Source organism: Leptopilina heterotoma, unplaced genomic scaffold (genome assembly GCF_015476425.1).
Source record: "Leptopilina heterotoma isolate Lh14 unplaced genomic scaffold, ASM1547642v1 Lhet_278, whole genome shotgun sequence".
Taxonomy (NCBI): Eukaryota; Metazoa; Arthropoda; class Insecta; order Hymenoptera; family Figitidae; genus Leptopilina; species Leptopilina heterotoma.
In genome coordinates this window covers 3915286-3928968 of record NW_025110986.1, presented here as the reverse complement: position 1 = coordinate 3928968, position 13683 = coordinate 3915286, and positions in this window count along the sequence as shown.

Sequence of the window (13683 nt, the reverse complement as noted above, 5' to 3'; positions counted from 1 at the left end):
TTTATGAGTCACTAATATCGCAGTTTTTGAAAACTAAGCCAATTGATATTAACAATCCTAATTATAAATTTTAAGTATAATGTAATTTTCGACTAAAATATTTAAATTTCATAAAAATTTTGATATTATAAGCAAAAATTATTTGCTATTAATTTTAAAATTCATAAAAATAAGCGCAATATCTTTTTTTGGAACGAAGTACAATTAACAGGCGAGCCGCATGAATAGAATATAATATAAAAATCACAGCTAAATCGATGCCGGCTTTAAAAAAAAAAAAAAGGACACATCATTTTTTTGAGTCACTAATTTCGCAGTTTTTGAAAACCAAGCAAATTGATATTAACAATCCTAATTACGAATTTTAAGTATAATGTAATTTTCGACTTAAATATTTAAATTTCAAAAAAATTTTGATATTATAAGCAAAAATTATTTGCTATTTAATTTAATATTCATAAAAATAAGCGCAATATCTTTTTTGGAACGAAGTACAATTCACAGGCGAGCCGAATGAATAGAATCTAATATAAAAATCACAGCTAAAACGATACCGGATTTGGTTTTTTATATAAAATTCATAACTTTGACTTTCGTTATTGTCAGCAATTACGATTTTGTTTCGGTTTTTTTCATAACGTTTTCGAAGTTTAAAACAGAATATAGAACAAAAAGGACACATCATTTTTTTGAGTCACTAATTTCGCAGTTTTTGAAAACCAAGCAAATTGATATTAACAATCCTAATTACGAATTTTAAGTATAATGTAATTTTCGACTTAAATATTTAAATTTCAAAAAAATTTTGATATTATAAGCAAAAATTATTTGCTATTTAATTTAATATTCATAAAAATAAGCGCAATAACTTTTTTGGAACGAAGTACAATTCACAGGCGAGCCGAATGAATAGAATCTAATATAAAAATCACAGCTAAAACGATACCGGATTTGGTTTTTTATATAAAATTCATAACTTTGACTTTCGTTATTGTCAGCAATTACGATTTTGTTTCGGTTTTTTTCATAACGTTTTCGAAGTATAAAACAGAATATAGAACAAAAAGGACACATCATTTTTTTGAGTCACTAATTTCGCGGTTTTTGAAAACTAAGCAAATTGATATTAACAATCCTAATTACGAATTTTAAGCATAATGTAATTTTCGACTAAAATATTTAAATTTCATAAAAATTTTGATATTATAAGCACATATTATTTGCTATTAAGTTTAAAATTCATAAAAATAAGCGCAATATCTTTTTTGGAACGAAGTACAATTCACAGGCGAGCCGAATGAATAGAATCTAATATATAAATCACAGCTAAAACGATGCCGGATTTGGTTTTTTATGTAAAATTCTCAATTTTTTAAATAAAGATATTTTGACTTTTACAATGTCCTCTGAAGAAACATATCACTTTCGTTCCATGTTGTTTATAAAAGTACATACGTAATTTTCTACTCGTAAAACTTTTGAAACTATTTTTTTTTAATGGAACGATTAGTATACTATAAGAATCACGAACATGAATTATATTTTCATTCAGGTTGAAACCTATTTCCCTGTTTTGAATTTCTTGTCGTCCGTTGTTTGTAACAATAAGTTTATTTATAACTGCATATAAAATTCCTTGAATTGTAATGTAATAATTGACGGCACCAAAGAAAAGTGATTCCTCTGCTTTACATTGCACGTAATAATTTGTGCGTTTCTTCTGACGAGTATACAATTTCGACGTAAAAATATCTTTATTTATCTTACACCTACTAAAAATCGGAGTATGTGTTTTCATTATTTGATCTTGGGTGAGATGTGTTACAGAACTTAGTGCTCGTAATTCGCCTGCTGTGATAACATTAGCAACGGGTGGACCATGTGTGCAATACTGGAAAACATTTATTGTTCTTTCAGGATTTATAAGATGATTAATACAACGCTGAGCTTGAAAAATTTTAATTGTGTTTGCTAACTCAACATCAACTTTATTAGACCCGTGTAACATTCTGACTAGTTCATCGTTATGGTCTTCAGAATGAAAAGCCGACCAAACCCATAGCGGTCCCCATTTTTGGACATCATCTGCAAGATGTTTTAATTGATGCAAATTATACGAGCATTTATTTTGACCATACAATCGAGCAACATCGATAACAAAAATATTCAATAAATATTTCGCGAGATCAATTTCTACAAGTAAAATTTCCTCTTTCGACAATAAATGAATTGATTTAACGAACATTAAAAAATGATTATAATATTCCGACTTTTTGATTCGATCTTTTAAAATGATTGGCCCATAATAGAGCAGGAATGCTCTGAGTTCGGAGGCTTTCCAATCTTTTAACTGCGATAGTTTTCGAGGAGTTCGAGTGACTTCATCCGGCGGGGTTATCGTTTCTAAAACTTTATCTATTTTGTCTCTTTGTTCTTTATTTAAAAAATAATCTTTCTCATGGTTGCTAGAATCAGTCCAGAGAGATCATTTCTATTAATATCGCTACTGTCATCGTCACTTTCATTACTTAGACTAATATTATAGTCTCTATCGTTATCGTTACTATCATTCAGATTTCTACTATTGTTGCTAGATGCATTGCCTACACTACCATTGTCGTTACTACCACTACTGTTTCCATCACCATCATTATTATCTATCATTACTGTCGATGATTCAGATGATGATAAATGTACTTCAAATGAAGAAGATCGTAACAGACTGTCTTGTTCCACAGATTCATTGAAATCAGTTAAATCTTGATTTACAGTTGACGGAGAAAAATTTCGTGTAGAAGTTGTTTCTGAAGATGTTGTCGAGTCAGTTGCAACGTCATTTCCACTTTGAAAATCAGAATATTGAAACAATGAGTCTTGATTATCACTATTTGAACTCTAAAAAGAATGATTTAATATAAATCAATGGTTTATAAATCACACTTCAGGGGTCATACCACTAATGCAATTTAAAAAAATTTATTTTTTTAAATATACTATTAATTTTATTGTATCCTTCCCCTCAATTTATCATTTTAATATATGTGACCTGGTAAGTTAAAAGGGCCCTTACGCACATAATCAAGTTTTCGAGAAAAGCGTTCTTAAAGTTAGCAAGTCGATATTCTTGCTTCTGCACATTAAATTAAAAAAATAATCAAGCTAGATGTGCAGGGTTTATTGCGATGAAAAGATCACATCTTTTTCTATAAGAATCACAGAAAATATAAAAATTATTTTTTTGACCTAAGGTCCTTTTTAACATACCAGGTCACATATATGTGAAAGTATCAAAGTGATCCGAGCATTCTAAGTATTTTTTCACATAGTATTTAAGTATACAAATTAAGAACTCAAACCAAATAAGCACCAAATACTGCTAACGTCACTTATGATTTATAAATTTATCTTTTTGAAACTACAAAAAAATTTAAATGCCCATTTCTTAAAACCATTTTTTGTCAAAAAAAAATACAGGCTTTATACTCGATAATTAACTTTTAAAAAGTAACAAAAAATATAATTGAGACCAAAAGAAAGTAACTATAAAAAAATTAAATTTGACGACTCAATTTTTTCATATTTTAAAAATTGAAGTATATTCAAAAATAGAATATTTTTTTAAAATCAATATATAAATACCGGTTTATTTTTCCACAGTAATTAAAATATTTTAACCCTAGAAGGAGTACGTTAGTTTACTCACCCTCTAAGGAGTAACTGGGGTGTCCCGACACCCCACACTTTAAACTTGTTTTATAAGGTTTATATTTGACGTAAAAAAAATTAATTATAATGAATTGATTGGTTTTTTAGTAGGAAATACAATAATATTATTCATATTTTGATAAATTAAAAAAATTTTGAAGAAAAACCATAAAAACCCAAAAAAAACACCAAAAAATTGCAAAATTGACTTTTTTCACAAAAAACGTTGTAGTTTCTTAAAAATTTGACTAATTTTAAAACTATTTTAGGTTTTTAAAGTTAAATAGATACACTTTTAGGGGAAAAAATTAGTTTTTGTATTACTTCCAAAAAACATAATTATTTGAACATCTGAAGTGAAAGAAATTAAAGACAATTGACGAATAGTGAAAATCATAAAAATGAACTATAAAATGGACTTAAACAATTAATATTTACTAGAAATGGTGTTATAAATTTAAAATTTTACAAACTTAATATATCTGAATATATTAACATTAAAATTAATAACTTATGAAATGATTCTGTAAATTAATATTTAATCAAAGTTTTAATTAACAATTCTTAATAACTCTAATATATGTTAAAATATTATTAACAATATAGAATTTATAATTTAAATTTGACTGTCATATTACTACATTTTTCTGTATTAGAATTTAATTTCTGACTGTAGAGAGAGCACAGAAATTTTTAATAAATCTTAACTCAAATATCATAAGTTGTTACAAATACAGAATGTCTATTTTTCATAAAAATAGAATTTTTGTATAAAAATGTTTCTTTTTCATAAAATACAACTTTTTCATGCATAACCTATCAATTTATACTTTATCAGATGATTTTAACTGATTAAAAACGATTTTTTTTAAAAATTTGAATTTACTTATCTTGACAATTTTTCTAACGTTAGGGAGTAACTGGGGTGTCCGGACACCCCAGACGTATTTTAACAGGAGTTTGAGCTCTTCCTAGAGCAAAACTTTTGGTGGCACATACAGGTGTCAAAAGATAGAGGTTCAAACTAAATTATCAACAAGTTTTGAGCGTAAAAAAATTATTGGTTAAGCCATGGGAATACTTTAAATTTTGCTTGCGGTGTCCAGACACCCCAGTTACTCCTTCTAGGGTTAAATATCTTCAAATAAAGTCTTTTTGAAATTTATCAATTTCTAAAAATTACAACAGTTATTTAATCACATTTTTAATTTTTCAATAAAATTATTCAAATCAATTTACTATGAAATAAAAATTTAAACATAATAATGTTTAAATTTTTATTTCATAGTAAATTGATTTGAATACATGTTTCCAATATAATTAAAATTTTCAAACCTTTCAATTTAAAAGTATATTAAAAGAAATATTTCTACTGTATAACGCTTCTAATAATTATTTAATTATTATTCTTAATTTTATCTGAAATCGAATGTTAAATCAGTTTTTATGATTAAATAGTTGTACGAGAATTCAATTATTTAAATAAAAAGATAAATATGTACTTTATTAAGTAATTGAATATTTCTTAAAATTTTTTTTATTTTTGTTTAAAACTTAATAATTATAAGTATGGGTTGATTCATGAAAAGCCGAACCTTTCTCCATATTTACATTTCCAATTAGTCTTCTATAAAAAAAATTAATGCTTGTGGTGATATGAACCTTCAAAAGTATTGCGAAAGAATTACTATTAATTAAAAATTATAATATAGATCGTTACCATATTTCTGTAAAATAGGCTTATTTTCGAATCGTTATTCTGATATAGATTCTTGAAAATGGAGACATGTATTGCAGACACGACATCATGAATGACAAAGGGTTGAGAATATTTCTGTATAGAAATTTTTTTTTCGTTAACTTCAAGTTTATATTTATTATGATGCTGGAACTGATACTCAGCTATCAGCATCCACTTAATTTTGAAAATTTAATGTAAATGTTAAATGATTTTTTGAGTCAGTATCAAAACTACACAAGAAATTACATAAAAAAGTTATATTTGACAAAAAATAAATGTTGTTATTTTAACATTTGATTTTTTTAATTAAGTTTTTTTAAACAATTAAATTTTTATGAAAAATAACTTTTTACAATTGAAAAAAATATGTAATTTTTTGTTGTTATTTTTTACATAAAAATTTCGTGACTTTATTTGTTATTTTGTACAAATTTTCTTTTTGTTATTTTGTACATAAAGAAAAAATTGGTTGTTATTTTGTACGTAAAAAAAATGTATTACTTTTGTTATTTTCTACAAATTATTTTTTGTTATTTTGTCCAAAAAATTTTTTTTGTTATTTTGTACAAAAAAATTTTTAATGGTATTTTTTACAAAAGAAAAAAAATTCTTGTTATTTTGTACAAAATTTTTTAACTGTAATTTTTTTGGTATATTTTTCTTTCTTTTGTTTTAAAACTTTTATACTCGTAAAACGTTTGAAAATTTAGGGAGAAAAGTAAGTTAGCTATTTAAAGATATCTAATCTTTAGCTGTAGCAGCTAATATTTAATTTTTACAACAAAAACCTAAAACAGTTTCAGGGAATTTCCCGGAAGTGATTTCCAGAAATGACATTCATTTGTTGTTCACTGCAGATAAATTCCCGAGTATTTCTCGGTAGTGAGTCCCGGAAATTTCTTGGTCTCATTTCTGACAATTTTCTCAGATGAGAAATTAGTTAAAAGATTTAATTAATTAAAATATAATATTAAATTATTAATAATTCCTAATAATAATTCCCATTCATGTAATATAGTAATATGGTTTTTTCTAAATCTGATTATGTGTAATTTCACGTAGCTATTATTCGTTATAAGTGGTCTTCTCGATCAATAAGTGAATTTTTCACTTGTTACAAGTTATTATTATAAAAAATTACTATGAAATATTAAAAAAAGTTAGAAGACATAAGATTTGTTTCTCAGTCCCAAATAGCACGCAATCTTGCAAACAAAATTGACGTGTAAGATTACGGCAAGCTTCCAATGGTGAAAGAATCTCATGATTGGGCCAATATTATAGCATACTAACTTAGCAACTAACTTAGCAACGTATTGGTTAAGTATATTAATCGGACAATTAATCTCATACAAGTTTGTGTGACAAGTTTTAATGTTTTAAAAGTATATAATTATTATTAATGTGTAATGTGAATGAAATACCTATAAAAATTATCTACCAATATTTAATATCAAAGTAAGTATATGTTGTTAAAACAACACCTTCTGGAAACTACACTCAACAAGTTTAACACATTTTTTTCCGTGTTGTCATTGCCTTTTTTTGTTTGATTTAAAGTGAATTTATATTCTGCATATAAATTTACTACGATTGGCTTTGAATTTACTGATACAAAACAAACTTATACGCAATTACTTTCAATCAGACAAAACAATTGCAAGCTATTGTAAAAACACCTTTACAGCTTAGTATGAACGCGACTTCGATATTTTTAAATAATTTTTTTTTCTACCGGAAAAGGTTAAAATACACCCTTAAAATTAAATGCACCATGTCAACAGAAAGCGTAAAACCGAAAGCAGGATTTCATAAGAGTGAAAAGAATATCAGATATCTTACTATCTCTCTTGCACTCATTATTTTCTGCTTTCGGTTTTATGCTTTCTGCTTACATGCGGGATAGCACCCTTCATAGCGAAATAGTTATAAATAAAAAAAAAATAATAAAATAAATAATAACCCTCGGAGAACACATGGGGTCATTTTGACCCCACGACTTTTTGCGAAAAGCTTTTTATCTATTGTTTAATATTTTTTATAAGGGTTTTAAAGTACACAGACTTATTTTACAGAGTTTAAACTATATTTTCAAAAAATCCTTAGGTTAAGCAGATGAACAGTTCAAAATTGGTTGAGCATTAAAAAATGACCTAAAAAAGAGGTGTGTTCTCCGAAGGATAATAATAAGAATTTATATATTTTATTAAATATACTATATTATTCGACACATATTAGAGACTTTGGATTTTTTCTGAAGGGTCAGAAAAATTACAATTTGCATGGGGTCTTTGGATTATTCTGCAAATTGGTGAAGTTGTTATATTTGATGACAAAAATAAATGTACCAAAGGATTTTTAAAAACTTTCAAAATTGTAAAAGTTACGCCATTTTGAATTTTTCTATAAGATTTTTTTTAAATGTGAATATTTCCGAAACAATTTAACGGATTTTAATGAAATTTAAATATGTTATACTTAAAATCATGTCCTTTCAAAATTTTTTAAAAAACAAAAAAAAATTTTTTTTTTAAATACAGTAAAAAAAATTTTTTGAATATAATAAAATATTCCTTTTAATTTCACCTTTCATTTAAAAAAAAGAAAACGATGGAGACTTCAAAAGTTTTCAAGATATTGCAACTTTTGTGGAAGCGCGACCACGTTTCAATGCCAGCGCAGTATCTTTTGCCCGGGACGCCTCATACCCGTGTAGAAATTGCCATATATAGGCCATAACATGGCATGAAACACCTTCCCAGATCGGGCCAAAGTCTGGCCAGACTTTGGCCCGATCTGGGAAGGTGTTTCATGCCATGTTATGGCCTACACAATGATTAAAAGATCTGGCCCCTATTTGGGCCATGGTTAAATTTCTACACGGGTAGTGGGATTTTTTACACTTTACTCTTCAAAATTATTTTATTATATATCGAAAAATACTCAAAAATCGGTCGTGTACTTAATAAATCGATTCAAAAAAATTTTTTTACTGTATTTTTGAAAAAAAAAATTTTTTTTTGAAAAATTCTGAAAGGACATGATTTTAAGTATAACATATTTAAATTTTATAAAAATCCGTTAAATTGTTTCGGAAATATTCATATTTAAAGAAAATCTTATAAAAAAATTCAAAATGGCGTAACTTTTACAATTTTGAAAATTTTTAAAAATCCTATGGTACACTTATTTTTGTCATCAAATATAACAACTTCACCAAATTGCAGAATAATCCGAAGACCCCATGCAAATTGTAATTTTTTTGACGGGGTCTAACCCTAAAGTATATTGTTTTATATTATGGCTTTAAAAGTATTTAGAATTTTAGAAATTTTCGTGTAAATCACTTTCATACCCATGTGGAAGGGTTTCCGGAAATTTTTTTTTGTACAGAAATCATTCGGAAATCTTCCGGAAATTTATTTTTTTTGTACGGAAATCTTCCGGAAACTTTACGGAAATTTTTTTTTTTCGAAAATCTTCCGGAAATTTATTTTTTTTACGGAAATCATCCGGAAATCTTTCGGAAAATTTCCGGAAATTTATTTTTTTTGTAGGGGAACATAGTCGAGGTCGGCCACCTTTTTGACTTTTGTTTATAACTTTTTTTTAAAAATGAATTTGGACAATTGAAGTATATGGTTGGAAAGTCCTGTTTAATAGGAACATCTTTTTTGTACAAAGTAAATTGATTGGTTTTATTTATTTATTTATTTATTTACATAAACTTTCCCGCAGTCCAAGATGGACCATACATGGGTTACGAAAGAGAAAAAAAAATAAAATTAATTATTTAACAATACTTAAGTCTAAAAAAAACATAAAAATTAAATTGATAGTAGAATTTGAGAACGACATTGTCAACAACAGTTGTCAATATAAATATCAAGAGCAGATTGGAAAGTTTTTCTAGAAGAGAAAAATAAATCAAGGTCGGGCTTGATTTGTGTGAACATCAAGTTTATGTGGTTGCACGAAAAATACAAGGGTGCGACTTCTGCGACTGCATTTGAGGTCCGATCAAGGTAAAAGGGTTGTAGATTTCTGGAAGCAGGACGAGGAACTCTAAAAGGTATCTGGGCGAGAAGTTGTGGAGCGTTTATTTGGGAATTCAGGATCTTCCATAAGAACAAAGTCGCGTACAGGATTCTGTGTTGGGTTATTGTACGAAAGTGAAACCTGTTACACAAATCGAGATAATCACAGCCTTGTTGTGGATAAATCCCATCAGTTTTAAACGCCAAGTACTTTAGAAAAGATTTTTGGATTTTCTCCAGTTCATCATTATATTTGTTGTAATAAGGAATCCATATAAATGGGATATAATTTATTTTAGAAAGAACCAGAGATTTATATAATGCAACTATTGTTGACAAATTTCTAAAATACTTAGTTGACGTTAATAAACATCCCAAGGCCCTAGATGCAGAAGACACTACTTGAGATATTTGATCATTGAAACTTAATCTATTATCGAAAGTCACTCCAAGGTCACATGTACTTGTTACTCTTTCTAAAGCGATGTTGTTTATTAAATAATCACATTTTATGGACGTCTTTGTTCTAGTAAAAGATAAAGAATGGCATTTAGAAATATTCAAGGGAAGTTTATTTTTTACAGACCAATCAAAAATTAAATTTAAGTCAGACTGGAGAAGGGAAACATCATCATAATTTTGTATGAGTTTATAAATTTTTACATCATCAGCAAAAATAAGAATTTTCGAAGCTATGTTATGGTTGATGTCATTTATGTATATATTAAAAAGAGGAGATCCAAGTGACGACCCTTGGGGAACACCTGATGTTGGAGTAAAAGGAGTAGAAAAGTAATTACCGACCTTGACCTGGTGTGACCTTCCCGAGAGATAATTTAACAATAATAAGTGAAGGTTGAAAGGTAGATTTAACAATTGTAGTTTATCAGATAAAATATCATGATTTATAGTGTCGAAAGCCTTTGCGAAATCTAAATAAATAACATCAACCTGATAACCGTTTTGTAATGCTAAGTTAACAAATTGTGTAAACTCATAAAGATTGGTCGCGGTTGATCGTTTACTTATACAACCATGTTGCTGATCAATTATTACATATGATAAAGAATTTTGTATTGTGTCGACAATTGCACGTTCAAAGACCTTCGCAAAATTTTGGATAATGGCTATTGGTCGATAGTTCTTTATTACATCTTTGTCACCTTGTTTATAAACTGGGACGATTTTAGCCATTTTCCATTCCCTGGGAAAGTCTCCTGTGGTGAGAGCTATATTAAAAATTGTTGTTAAAGGTTGACACAATACAGTCGCACAATCCTTAATAAGGAAACTTGGAATGTTATCAAGACCTGACGTTGTTGTTGGCTTTAATTTTTTTATAGCATTAAGTACAGTAACACTTGATAACAAAAAAGGTGTATTACAAAAATTATCAACGTGAAAATTATTAACAGTAGTTGGAAGAGAGGTCGAACTTGATCGACAATGGGTTGAAAATAATTTTGAAAATTCGTTGACAATGTCCTGCTGGTTAGTTAATTTTAAATCATCTAAATACATCACGTCAGGTATTTGTACACATGGTTTATGTTTGTTGAAGTATTTCCAAAAATTTTTTGGATTATGTTTTAAATTACATTCAGTTGTTCGTATATATACATAGTAAGCATGTTTAATATTCTTGTGGATTGATTCTGATAGAATTTTTATTTGATCTTCATAATATTTAGAAGTGTTTTTAGATCGCTTTTTTAATAATTTGTGTTTTAAGTTGATGTCATTTATAATGTGCTGGTCAAACCACGGTGGATATCGACGACTAAATTTAGCATTATTAGAACGTTTAGGTACAAATAAAGAAAAAACGTAATTCAATTTTGATAAAAATTCGTAACAAGCTTCATTAGAGTCAGTGATGAAACTGAGGCACGACCAGTCCATGTCAAACATATAAGCATATAACGCTTGGTAATCTGCTTTCTTAAAATTATAAGTTGGATTCGCATGAGGTATATCAACATTATTATAAAATGAGGAAGTTAAAAAACGATGCGTAGAGACAATAGTAGCATTGACAAAAAAGGCTGGGTGGTGAAAGTCTTCTGGTACCAAAGGGCATGTTACCTTCAATACTTGACATTCTTGATTAGTAATAACTAAGTCCAACATTTTTAAATATTGATTAAAAATAGTATTACATTGTTTTAATTGTAAAGTTGTCATAAAATTTTTTAGGATATAAGATTTGGTGTCAAAAGCATTTAAGTGACAATTGAAATCACCTAAAAAAATTATAGAATCATTATACGTGAGCATGCATTCTTGCAAGTCAGAAAAAAATGAAGAAAAAATAGGTAGGGGAGTGTCAGGAGGAATGTATGTAGTTATGAGTAAAAAAGATAATGTGTGTTTAGAAATTCTTATGCCTAATAAATCTATAGACGGGTATTTATTATTTATTGTCAAAAAATTTATTAAGGAGGTAGTAAAAAAATTACTTACTGCAATAAAGACACCACCGCCTTTTCTGTCAATGCGATCCTTTCGAAAACATGAAAAGGATGAAGAATCAAAATATTGATAAGAACTTATATGAGGTTTCAGCCATGATTCTGTTAATACATATATAGTGTACAATAAAATGTCTTGGTAACAATTAACTAATAGTTGTTTAGAATTTAAACCACGGACATTTTGATAATAAATTTTTATAGATGTATTTTTTTGGTGAGTCACTTGTTGACTATTGCTGGAGAACCATGGAGATACATTATCTTTATGTTTGTTTCGCCATTCTGAAGACGGGTTTGGAATTCCTTTTTTATTTTTCATTCATTTCTTTTTTTTTATTTCATTTTTGTTTTAAAATGAAAAAGTTATAAAGATTTAAGAAAAAAGAAATTTGTAGTCGAGGTTGGTCCTTACAGTCAAGGTCGGCCATGTTTAAAATTCACAGGGCATTAATCGTTAAAAAATAAAATAACATGTTTGGAGTTACGGAAAATTGATTCTTTAGTGTTTACAGTTTGTAACTTAATGAAATAACAAAATAATAAAAATAAACAATATAAAAAAATAAATATAAATAAAAAAAATTTTGCACTAAAATATTAATAAAATTAAATAAAAATATTAATAAGATGATGAATTATATTATGAGTTATACAGAATTGCAGTTTTTGCAAATGAAGTAGCTCGTCCTCATCTTTGCGCATTTTAAACACATAGTGGCCGACCTTGACAGTAAGTAACATTACCGAATTGTTGTAACCATAATGAAATACGTTTCGGGATTCGATTTTTTGCTTTGTTTTTCTTTCAACCATAAGTCCCACAAATTTTCTGCATATTTGCCTTGACGATTCAATTTGTTTTTTTATCTTTTATTAATGGTTTTTTACATTATGCACAAAACTTTTTTTGAGCTTTTTTTGTACCATTGTCACAGAGAACACAATTTTTGATTCTTCGAAAATGTAATTCAACAAAAAGTTAGGTTTCACTAAGACAAGCTTCGACAAGTATGCGCGTAGGTGGCGCTAGTGAACTTGACAAAAAAACGCGAATGGCCTACCTAGACAGTGGTCCAACCTCGACTATACTCCCCTACGTAAATCATCCAGAAATCTTCCGAAAAAAAAATAAATTTCCGGAAATTTTCTGGAAGATTTCCATAAAAAAAAATTAATTTCCAGATGATTACCGTAAAAAAAATAAATTTCCGGAAATTTTCCGAAGATTTCCGTACAAAAAAAAAATTTCCGGAAATTTTCCGGAAGATTTACGTAAAAAAATAAACTTACGGAAAGTTTCCAGAAGATTTCGGAATGATTTCCGTAAAAAAAATAAATTTCCGGAAGTTTTCCGGAAGATTTCCGTAAAAAAAATAAATTTCCGGAAATTTTACGAAAGATTTCCGTAAAAAAATAAATTTTCCGGAAGATTTCAGGAAAAAAAAATAAATTTCCGGAAGATTTCCTTAAAAAAGTAAATTTTTCGGAAATTTATTTTTTTTACGGAAATCATCCGGAAATCTTTCGGAAAATTTCCGGAAATTTATTTTTTTTGTACGTAAATCATCCGGAAATCTTCTGGAAAAAAAATAAATTTCCGGAAATTTTCTGGAAGATTTCCGTAAAAAAAATAAATTTCCGGAAAGTTTCCGGAAGATTTCCGAATGATTTTCGTAAAAAAAAAAAAATTTCCGGAAATTTTACGGAAGATTTCCGTAAAAAAATA